The sequence below is a fragment of the Colobus angolensis genome, unplaced genomic scaffold (genome assembly GCF_000951035.1).
Source record: "Colobus angolensis palliatus isolate OR3802 unplaced genomic scaffold, Cang.pa_1.0 Scaffold503, whole genome shotgun sequence".
In the NCBI taxonomy this organism is placed as follows: Eukaryota; Metazoa; Chordata; class Mammalia; order Primates; family Cercopithecidae; genus Colobus; species Colobus angolensis.
In genome coordinates, this window is record NW_012118522.1 from 1,607,479 (window position 1) to 1,619,437 (window position 11,959).

Below are 11,959 nucleotides of genomic sequence, written 5' to 3' on the forward strand. Positions count from 1 at the left end.
GCTCCCTATAAACTTTAACTCCATCCTCCTCTGGGGCCAACCATTATTTCTTAGACCCTGTCAGGCCCAAGTTTGTAATGTGAACCCCTTCACAGAGACCATCTCATCTTACACACATAAATCTGCCATCATGAAATAAAGATTTAGGCTTTAGTCGTGCCATTTTATTCTCTGTCCCTGACTACTTTATAATTTGGGGCTGGTGAATTCTAATAACAGTATATTGATGCCTTGATGTGTTTGTTGCCCTGATGGACCAGAGAGCTATAAACATCTTACAAATAGCCCACTTGATTTTCTGGCTTTTGAATTCTCCACATGTCAGGACACTAGTTAAAATAATTTTTGATAGCCTGAACCTGTCATCACTTCAAGCCTTAAGCCTGGACCTTTGCAAATCAGCCAGCAGAGTGGGCAGTTTGCTATTTCCCACATTTTTAAAGTTTTCTTCTGATTATATTGCCTGAGTGGATTTTCTTTTGCTACAGAGCTTTAGGTCAGTGCTGACACATCTGACAGCTGCTTTTCTTCATCGTCCCCAGGTGTCGGGGCAGTCCATTTGTCACTCTCCCATCTCCATGCTCCCTTTTCTTTCACTGCTTCTGACTGCTGCCTTTAACTTGCCCTCTCTCCCAGCACCCAGAAAGACTGAGGTGAGGAGAGGGTGGACAGTTACGTCCTTTTCAATCTATGACTCCTTGTATTTCTTTTCTGTGCAATGTGTGTACACCCACTCCTAACTTATTTTTTCCTTTTGGTCAGTAATTCCTTCAAATATTTATAGAGTGCTTTCTATGCACAGGCATTGGACAGCAGCAAAATATAGAGCTTATACTCAAATATGGGCAGGGACAGCAGACACGAAACGACTAGTTAGTCAATGAACAATTTAATTACAAATGTGGGAAGTGTTACTGGGAAAGATGCTATGAAGGCATGCAAGTGATGATTCAGCCCAGTCCGGAGTGTCAGGGAGGGCTTCTATGAAGCATGATTTTGAGCTGAGTAGAACTTAAGGAGCAAAATGGTTAAAGGAAGAGAGGCAGAGGAAATTGGAGGGGCCAGGCCAAAAGTTGGAAAGAAATGTGGCCCTTTGGGACCCTGGAAGATAGCTCTAGAGTGACTAGGATGCCAGAAGAGAGTGCCTCCAAATGAAGGTGGTGCAGTGAGCAGGAGCCGGTTTCCACAAGGCCCAGCAGGGCATAGTAAGGACTTGGGGACAATCTGAAATATAATGAAATTTGAGAGATTCCAGTCATCCATATCATCAATTGCAGTCAGCTCTATAATCAAAAAAACAAAAAACAAACAAACAAAAAAAACCCCAGCAGCTGCAGCTCTGAGCCTCTGCTGTCCTGCCTAGGAATGCTCCTGGTTGTATCAAGTTAACTGAAACAGCACAGTCAGCTGCAGTCCTGGCTAAATGGGCTGAGTGTGGTCCCACCTTGGCCAGACATGAGGCTCTGCCTTCACGCCATCGTAACCTTCAAGAAGTCCAAGTATCCTGCCCTCCCATCTGTGGGCACCTGTAAATGTGCTGGTGTTCTTCATAAATTTGGGGCAGATGGGGTGTTGGGCAGAGTCTCCCTGCAGAGATGACCATTGCTCCAAACGTGATCACTCATTGGACAACTAAGAATGGGTGGTCCTCTCCGGGTAGCAGTAAGATGTCCTCAGGCTGCTCAGCTTCAATGCAGCAACCTGGGACTAACCACCTTGCTCACACAAAGAGGCTGCCATTCCTCAGTCTCACTTTCTGCTTGGTCCCAAGTCCCCCTCTTCGCTCTAGCGTGCACGCCTATGTCAGATGCCTTCCAGTCACTCCTTCAGATCCACTCTCCATTCTTCTCCAGCAGGCTCCATAATCTGGAAGTGGCCCATGCACACCACATCAATGAGCGCCCCTGCCCTCCAGTTTCTAGTTGAAGTCAGCTCATGGGCAGCACTAGCAGGAGGACAGAGGGAGAGAAGATAATATGTTTTGGGCTTATTACTTCAGCTCTCTCCCTAGGTCTCAATGGGCTGGTGAGACCCTCAGTCAAAGGTCACTGCTCCTGCGAGATGAGCCTCTCCAGACAGCTGGCCTCACTGGCTCCAGGTACTCCTCCCTCTTTCTGTTCCCTCAGGCCTGGGAGTGGCAACAGCTCCTGGTGCTGCTAATCCCTTGGACACTACACCATCCCTCTTTCTCTCCCTACACTCTGCCTGCATCATTGTAAATAACACCTTTATTAAACTCCTCAAGGTGCCTAATTTTACAGTGCCAAGCTTCCCTCCCCAACAGATAAAGCATAGTTATATACCCTAACAGATATAGCATGAGACTCAGAGCAGAGCAATCTCAGCATTCTAATTCAATCTTGGGCCAATGACTACTTGTTTTACGTTTCTGGAAGATTTTGATTCAGATTCCCTAATGACTGACCTATGTAGACCCTTGAACAAAGTGAAGGAATTTGGTAAGTATGGAGGAAAGAGAAACATGTGGCAGGCGTTTAGTTCCTCCCTTTCTTAAAAGGCACCACCTGATCTGTGTCCCTCACCCACGCCCCCCACACCTCCAGCCACATTGGTCTCCTTACTGTTCTTTGACCACACCAGACACAACCTGCCTGAGGTTTTATAGACCCTGTTCCCTCTGTAATACTCTTCCCAGCAAAATCCACGTGGCTCACTCCCTTACCAGCTTTAGATCTTTTTCTCCAATATCACCTTTACAACTAGGCTTCCCTGCCACCCTGTTTAAAATCATCCCCACCCTGCATCCCCTACCCTCTTCCCTGCTTCATATCTCTCCATACCATGTGTCACTTTCTAACATACTCTGTAAGCATTGATTGCATTTATAGATCATACACACACTCCCACATCGGCACATGAATGCTCTATGAAATGCTCCAGGAAGGCTGGGACTCTGTCTGCTTGGCTCGCTATTACATCCCCAATAATCAGAACAGAAGCTCACCTGCAATTTATTGAACAATTGAAATCCCAGTTCCAGGAAGGGATATGTAGAAGGGAAGTGGTTGCATTATTTTGGTCCCTAAACTTCTGGTCTCTGGGCACAGCCCCTTTCTGCCAAGTCACACCTTCAGTAAGGGTCCTTGCCTCATCAACAACATTCTGCAGGACAGAGAAGATGAACTCTGCTGGGTGGTGCCACATCTTGTCACATCCAGTTTGGCTGCATTCATGGGGAAGTGATGGGTCATTCTCTTTCGTCTTGTCTCCATTTCAGAAGCTGAACTATGCACTGGAAGAATAAAGTTTCTCTTTATCTGGGAAAATGACCTCACTGATCCTGGAGGAAGATACACACTTTGAGCAGATATATCCGTTCACACTATTCGTTTTGAAAGCTCCTACTACATGCTAGGCTTTGTGCCAGAAGCTGAGAAAGCAATGAATAAAATATGGTCCTTTCCCTCCAGGTGCTCTGACATACCATGCTGGACTTCTACGTGGTGAAAAGATGAAAGACATTCTCTTCTGTAATACAGAATCAACACATTAGACTTAGCCACTGCCATACAGTGCTACATTACTAAATACATGGGGACTTTCATACCAGGAAAGCCAGGCCTTGACCCTGCATTTACAGGCTCTGAGAAATCAGAGACATGGTCTACTCCAATATCTGCGATCCAGAGAGTGAAAGCCCAAAGCCTGGGTGAGTTACCACTGCATCCTGGGATTGACAATGACCACAAACTCCTCGGAGCCGGGACAGAACTGTTGGGCTCAGCACCTGCAGAGTCCCTCACAAATAAATTTGTTTTGAGTGAGTGAAAAAAATGAATGAATGAGAAAAAATAAAGGAGGTAGGTGAATTAAAGTCACAAGTGGGTCCAATAGCCAGCATAGCTTCCATTACTTCTAAACTATAACAGCTGTGGTTCCAGAGACCACAGGTGTTCCAGGCTGAATCTCATGGGCTGAGAGTCAGGGCCTCGAGAGGGGCTCAACATTAGAACAAGCTCAACAATGGTAACGTTTAGAAACAGAGAACAAATCAGTAAATTTAGTTCAGGATTAGCTATTTGGACCCTCAGGTGTCAGCTGAACATTGGCTGTTCATTAGATAATGCAGTTTCACTCAACAAAAGGCACAGTGAGAGCCCTGGGTGGTTTTAAATAGCAGAGTTGGGTATTTGTACCCTTTGGGTTCATGTGGTCTGTGACAGACTAAATGCAGTTTCTCAGGAATCATGCCCAGGCACAGCTTTTTAAGATACCTATCAATCTGGTCCAAATACATCATTCTTTTCACAGGATTTCCATTAAATTTCAGTAACTGTCTGCAAGATGTTAGACTTCAAGAACCAGAATCAAGGATGCAGGCTCCAGGTTGACCAAGGGGTGAGGGGCAGGTCATGCAGAGGCCCCGTGCAAAGAATTAATTCTCTGAATGCTGGGCTCAGAGGCCTGAGAGGACGGGATCAAGCTTAAAGATCTGCACAGGCCACCTCCCAGCTGTTGCCCGATGTCTCTGTTGTTCAGGTGAGGCTAATAAAAACTCTTGTTCCACTGCATCTCAAAGTAGCACAAGAATCTGGTTATAAAGCAACTAGATATGGAAATGACAATTTTATGCACAAAGCAGATGTGTGCTGCTTCTGCCATTTCTTGGGCATATGTAAAACTTACAGGGTGTCAAAACCTCAAAACCACAGCTTTAAAACACAGTACCTGTTCTAATTCAGTTCAAATTTCTAAAATGATGGTTGGCACTGTCTTCCTGCAATCAATCTGAGAAAGCTTCTGTCAACTCCTTTGCAGATGCTTTCAGTCCTGAGTATTTCCAGAAAGAACAGTACTTTTCTGTGAATAGTCTGCCAGCTGGTCTGAGAAAAGCAGGTGCAGATCTTTTTAAATACCATATGTACTTGCATGCTTTCCCTGTACTTGCATATTCCCCTCCCTCCCCCACTGCAATTTTGAGAAAGGATTGTTTTGGTCGTTTTATTTTTTTCTTCTACACAATTTTCCCCAAGACTACTATGGTCAAAAGCAACAGTTATAAAAACAATGTAAAGTGTTCATGCTAGTCATTTTAACTTCAAAGTGGATTCTTAACACTTTGTACATGACATTCTGTTTGTTTGAGGATCTGTCTAACCCAGGAAGAATGGCTAAGGCTGTTATGAAGAAGGAAAGAGGAAATATGTCCCCTATTTCCTAGGACCTGTGTAAATGACGACATCCCATTATCTCAACAATGGACTACGAGTGACACTTTGCTGCTCACTCGCCGTGATTCTCTGTTTCCCAGAATAACTGAGGCAAGACGCTGGCTGCACTATTTCTTTGTGGCCTTGCCATCACTGCCATCCTGCCATTGCATTTGATTTTTCCATTTTGTGCATGAATGAAAATAAAATCAGAAGACCCCAGCTATCTTTGAAACAAGCCTAGAATAGAAACTAGAGAAGTAAACAGTTCCAGTGCCTCACTCATCACTCTTGCAGGTAGAATCCTATTACATTTGAAAGTGTCCTTTGAAATTCTGATTAGCCTGAAGCCTTTGAAAGCAGATAGTTAGGCAGCAGCCCATCTATAAAGCAAAATTCTCTTGCTATCTCACAGCTTCCCAGCCTTTTGACCCTACACCTTCTGGTCAGCCTCCTGCCACCACAATCAGATGTTTTTGAGCTCACCAAGGTAAAGACCCTCCACCCTTACCCCACAGAGACTCATGAAGCTGGAGGCAAAGGGCAGAACCGGTCATGTTAGGAAAATAGTTACATAAATTGATCTGAGAGAGCAGACAGCACCAATATAAATGCAACCAGAGGGACACTGACTTCATTTACTCATTGATTCAACAAATATTTATTGAGCACCTATTATGTGCCAGATACTCTGCTGGCTGCTAAGGACACAATGGTAAGAAAAACAGACATTACCTTCTCAGGATGTACAGCCTGGTCAGGGAGACAGGCATTAATCAAATAATCCCATAATCATAGACACCAGCTGCTGAGGCCAGAGGAACAAAGCAAGGTCTACAGGGTCCTGAGAGTATGTGGTGAGGGCTCTGACATAGCCATGGGAGCCAGGGAAGACTGGAAGATTTCAGAGGAGGCATCATTTGACCTGAGTTCCAGAAGGTGAAGACATGAAGGAAGGAAACCAGGAAAGCCTTCACAATGGAAGTTGTTCTGGTCCTACAGTTTAATCCAACCTGGATAGACACAGAGTGCCCAGTGTTCAGCAAGCTGCCTCACTTAGGCCAAATGTCTGACCTGCACAGGACCAATGAGGTCTCTTCTGTCATTTCATATGTTCTGAGAATTTATTCTTGGCCAGATGCTGTGTTGGCCCTTTGTTCACGTTATCACATCCATTCCTTACGGCATCACTGGAGAATCAGCAGTATCACTATCACCATTCCATAAAGAAAAAGCTAAGGTGCAGAGGGGTTGAGCAACATGCCCAAGGCCAACCAGTAAGTGAGAGGCTGTGCTAGAGTGTGAAGCCAGGTCCAGCAGCTGTAAAAATAATATTTTTGAGACTGAGTGTAGTGGCTCAAGCCTGCAATCCCAGCACTTTTGGAGACCAAGGCAGGTGGATCACCTGTGGTTCTGAACTCTGTGCTCCTCACCCCACCTTTTGCCATCTCAGATTAGAGATTTTGTTTCAGCTTCCCAGGGGAGCAATCCATCCTTCTGAAGGCTGAGATGTTTCTTCTTTAGGTCTCATCAAAATTACTCTGAAAGTAATTACTCTGAAAAAAAATACTTTGAAAGTAGCACTTTCTCCCCTCTTTCATGAAATATAAGCAACAATTTGCCCACAACTTTTTCATTAAGCACCACACACACACATACACACACACACAAATTTTTTTTCAAAATGTATTTAGGTTCAGGCCGTGTATGTGCAGGTTTGTTAAACAGGTAAATAGTATGCCACTGGGGTTTGGCGTATGAATGATTTATTCACCTAGTTAATAAGTATATATCCAGTAGGTAGTTTTTTGATCCTCACCCTCCTCCTTCAGGTAGACACTGGTGTCTATTGTTCCTGTCTTTGTGTCCATGGGTACTCAATGTTTAGCTCCCACTTATAAGTGAGAACATGCAGTATTCAGTCTTCTGTTCCTAGGTTAGTTCGCTTAGCATAATACCTCCAGCTGCATCCATGTTGCTACAAAGGACATGATTTCATTTTTTATGTCTGTATCGTATTCCATGTACACATACAGCTTTAAATGCTTGAAGACAGAATGTGGGCACCACTCAGCTTTCTCTTCCCCAGGAATAACAAACCCATGTCTGGACCCAGAAGCAAGAGCAGGATTTCTTGGAGCAAAAGAAAAATGAACAAGGCTCCTAGTGGGGTCAACTACAACATTCCAGCAGCTGTAAAAAGAACATTTTTCAGGCCAGGCATGGTGGCTCAATCCCAGCCTGATTACTTAGCCTGTAATCCCAGCATGTTGAGAGGCCGAGGTGGGTGGATCACCTGAGGTCAAGAGTTCAAGACCAGCCTAGCCAACATAGTGAAGCCCCGTCTCTACGAAAGATATTTAAAAATTAGGCAGGCATGGTGGCATGTGCCTGAAGTCCCAGCTACCAGGAGGCTGAGGCAGGAGAATCACTTGAACCCAGGAGGCAGAGGTTGCAGTTAGCCAAGATCGTGCCATTGCACTCCAGCCTAGGCAACAGGAGTGAAACTCCATCTCAAAAAAAGAAAAAAGAATATTTTTGGAGGAAATAGAAGAAAATATTTTTGAAGTTGGAGCCAAGTTTCAGTGTTTTTCTACAACTTTTTAATTTTCAGTTACCCCATCATTCTTTTTTATTTGCATGAGACTCCCAAATCCTAAGAACTGAGCTTCTGGATCTCCCCAGGAATGCAGCAGAGTCAGTCACTGGAACACATGAAACTAAATCATCAGGAGGATTGCTAAAGGACTCCAGAGCTTCTTCCAACATTACTGACTTCAGGGACAGGTTCTGACTGACAGCCAAAATTTTTAAAAGGTGCTAAAACTCGGTGTATTTGCATTTGCACATTGTAAATCTCATTAGAGATGTGTCAGCGTGCTGGGTTCCAGTGTGAAGAGCTGGCAAGGCCCTGCTTCTGGGGAATGTTACATGCTGCCAACAGCAGCACCTGTCACATGGACCACAAGTCAGTTGCAACAACTTTTGCTGTGTGCTGTTCACCACCTTGTGGGTCACACAAAGATCAATCCCAAAGTTTTGTTTGTGTCCTTGGTTAATCAAGATGGGTGGAAAATCCTGGAGGTATTCAGAGTACAGAATATACCCCTGAAAAAAAATGCACACTTTATTCCTAGCTGGACTTTAATCCCATATTCTTAAACAGTCTCCTAGTCTGGTCAGCTGGGCTTAAGCACACATGAACGATCTGTTCATCAGAATTAGGTTCATTTGCTTATGCTTTAGCGTAACCAACATAGAAGCTTTTTTCTCTCACATAAATCCAAGCCAAAGAGCTCACAGGGTGATAACGGGGACTCAGGCTCCTTCTAGTTTGTTTCCCTGCCATCCTCAGTACATGACTTTCACCTCATGGTCCAGGGTGGCTGCTCCCACTCCAGCTATCACATATGTATTCTAGACCAGTGGCTGACAAATTAAAGCCCATAGGCCAAATCCCATCTTCCACCTGTTTGAATAAATAAGGTTCTATTGGAATATAACCACACCCATTTGTTCACATATAGTCTATGGCTGCTTTCACAGTTTAATAACAGAGTTGACTAGTTGCAACAAAGACCATATGGCCCACAAAGCTGAAAATATTTACTATCTGGCCCTTTATAGAAAAAGTTTGCCAACTCCTATTCTAGATGACAAAAATAAAGACAAGGAAGATCACAGTACCCCAGGCCATTTCCCCGAAGTCACATATGACATTTCTGCTTATATTTTATTGCCAGAATTTATTCTCATAACCATACCTAGCTACAGGGAAGACTGAGAAATGCAGTCTTTATTTTAGATGGCCATGTGCCCAGATAAAATTCAGGGTTATCTTTCTATGGAAGAAGAGGAAAAGGAATTTGAAGAGTCAAGTTGTCCTCCAAGGACCCTTTTGGTGCCTTAGACTCAGGACAGAGACAGGATTCATGGCTAACTCTGTCCCTTCCCTAGGTCCACAGACTGCCTCTGTCCCTCTGGGTTCTACCGCTCAGTCAGGGTTCATGGAAACATAACCAAGCAAAGTCGAGTTCCTCCACCCAATGACTACAGTAGAGCTGGCCCAAGCAAGAGACCCCTGCCTTCTCGCTTTGAGCCACTGCTGGGTTCTGCTTGCCTTTAACAGAAAGGCTCCCCTCTGAAGGAAGGCAACCCAGGCCCACATTACCACGTTTATCCACGTGGGAAGGACAAAAAGCAATGCAAACAGAGATGGGTTAAGAGACAGAAGCAGTAAGTGTCCATCAACCAAAGAATTAATTTTTTAAATGTGGTCTATATACACAATGAAATACTGTTTAGCCACAGGAGAGAATGAAACTATGTCTTTTGCAGTAACATGGATGGAGCTAGAGGTCATTGACTTAAGTGAAGCAAGCCAGGCACAGAAAATCAAATATTGCATGTTCTCACGCACAAGTGGATGCTAAAATATGTGATCACATGGGCTTAGAGAGTGGAATGATAGTGGAGACTCAGGAGGGTCTCCTGAGGGAGCGGGGAGGTGAATAAAAAGAAATTAGTCAGTGGGTACAATGTGCATTATTCAGGTGATAGATACCCTAAAAGCACTGACTTGATCACTACACAATCTATGCATGTAACAAAATTCACGTGTACCTCATAAATGTGTACAAGTGTAATTAATTTTTTTAAAAAGTTTTAAGAGGCAGAGAGAGAGAGGTGTAAGACAGAGACCTGGAGAAAACTTTAAGGTAGGTATACAATTTTGTTTAAAAATCCAGGTGTGAAAAAAATATTCATCACTTTATTTTCTTTACTAAGTCCAACTGTAAGTCACCATCCTGCTGAGCTAGTCAGAAATTAATTGCAGTGAGTATTGGGGCTCCATCTCCAGATTCAAGCAAAAGTCCCAGCGGCTTCTGTAGTGACACCCCCCCACCCCCATCACTGAGTCACAGCAGGTACATATGGTCTCCTCAGGTAAGGCTGGGAGACCCAGAAAGCAAGACTCCCTAGAAGCACCACCCCTTCCCAGGCCTTGCCACTCCCCAGGGCATGGCACTCCTGTTTCTTTCCCAACAAAGGGAAAACTCATAGTACACCCTCATCCACACTCCCAGAAGCATACCCCTTTCTCTCCTGCCCCTCTGGCTCTTCAAGCAGCTTCTACTCTATGTCTAGTGAAAATCCTATAATTAAGGACCTGTTGGAATGAAAGGTAGTAAGAAAAAAGGTAAAACTTAATATTTTATAGATAGGCAAGTAGATAGATGTCCATCTATAAATCTAGATACAAAGAATTAAAATCTGTCTATCTCCCCCACCCTGTAGCCCATTTGTATGTCTCTATGGATCCCTGTAAATCTTAACCCCAGGCTGGATATCCTCCTGAAGGGGGCTGTTGGTGAACGGAATGATTGGGAGGTTTGGGCAAGAGGAGGTCATCTTGAGCGCCCCCTGGAGGCATGTCTCCAAATAGCCTGAACCTGCTCTGATAACCACACCTAAATTTAAGCCTATCCTAAAACAATCATGTATGTGGAGGTCCTTGTTGCCAAAGGAAATTGGTGTTTGCCAAGTGTAGGAAATAATAAGGTGCCATTGATGAATGGAGTTAGACTGGGGCCTGTAGAGGGTTCCTCAGGGTGGGCTAAGCACCGATGCACCAGTAATGCGCTTATTGTTAAAATACTCAAGTACAGCTACAGGGCGTGGTATAAATCACTAGTACTACCCTAGCCTCTCCCCTAGTTATCTCCTCAGCTTTCCACAATCCAGAAGTTAAAGGGTTAACGCTTGGCTCAGTGGGAAGCCTGCAGACCTGCCCCCAGGCTAAGATCAGTGTCCATTCTAATTGGTCAATGTCCATGACATACCAGTTGTTGAATATCTTGAAATCACTCCAGATGAGATGTTTTAAATGGTGAAGAATATAAGGTAAGGTGAGTCTTCACTTCAGGGGTCACCATGCACTGATGTGCAGGCTGTTCACTGCACAAGTTCCCCTGACGGGGGAGTCAGTGGCAATTCCAGCCTGTGCTCTGTTTGCCAAGACTCGTGCCCTGGTATGGGACCGCATCTACCCAGAGGAAAAAAGACTTTCTCTGATGTGTGTAGAAGTGCCATGTGTTGTAGCAGCTGGCTCACTTCAGAGGCTCTTTCAAGCTTTCAGGCCTGAGTGGAGAGGGCCTGACCTAGGATGGGGGCCATAGGCTGGGAAGTCAGAAATAGCTGCAAGAAACATTTGGAAGCATCATACAACCCTAAAAAAGAACTGATAGATTCAGATGGCAGCGGCTCACGCCTGCAATCCCAGCACTTTGGGAGACCAAGGGGGACGGATCACTTGAGGTCAGAAGTTCAAGACCAACATGGTGAAGTCCCGTATCTACTAAAAATACAAAAATTAGCTGGGCATGGTGGCGCACACCCGTAGTCCCAGCTACTCAGGCGGCTGAGGCAGGAGAATCGCTTGAACCCGGGAGGTGGAGGTTGCAGTGAGCTGAGATCACTGGACTCCAGCCTGGGTGACAGAGTGAGACTCCATCTCAAACAAAAACAAAAACAAAACAAAACTGATGGTTCGAGGAGATGGGGGGAGTGAAAATGTAAACCTACTTCCTATCTGAAGTATTGAAAGATTCTGTGATGGTGACAGAAAGAGAGATCAGAAAAAAAGTATCAGTTGGAGAAATGATGTGATGAATTTTGTTTGTTGCCTACTGGGTGGGAAATTATAGCTAAGTATACAAACAAGATGCCCAAGTAAAACAGAGCAGGAGTGCAGGCAAGGGATCAGGGCTCCAGATGGAGAAGCTGGA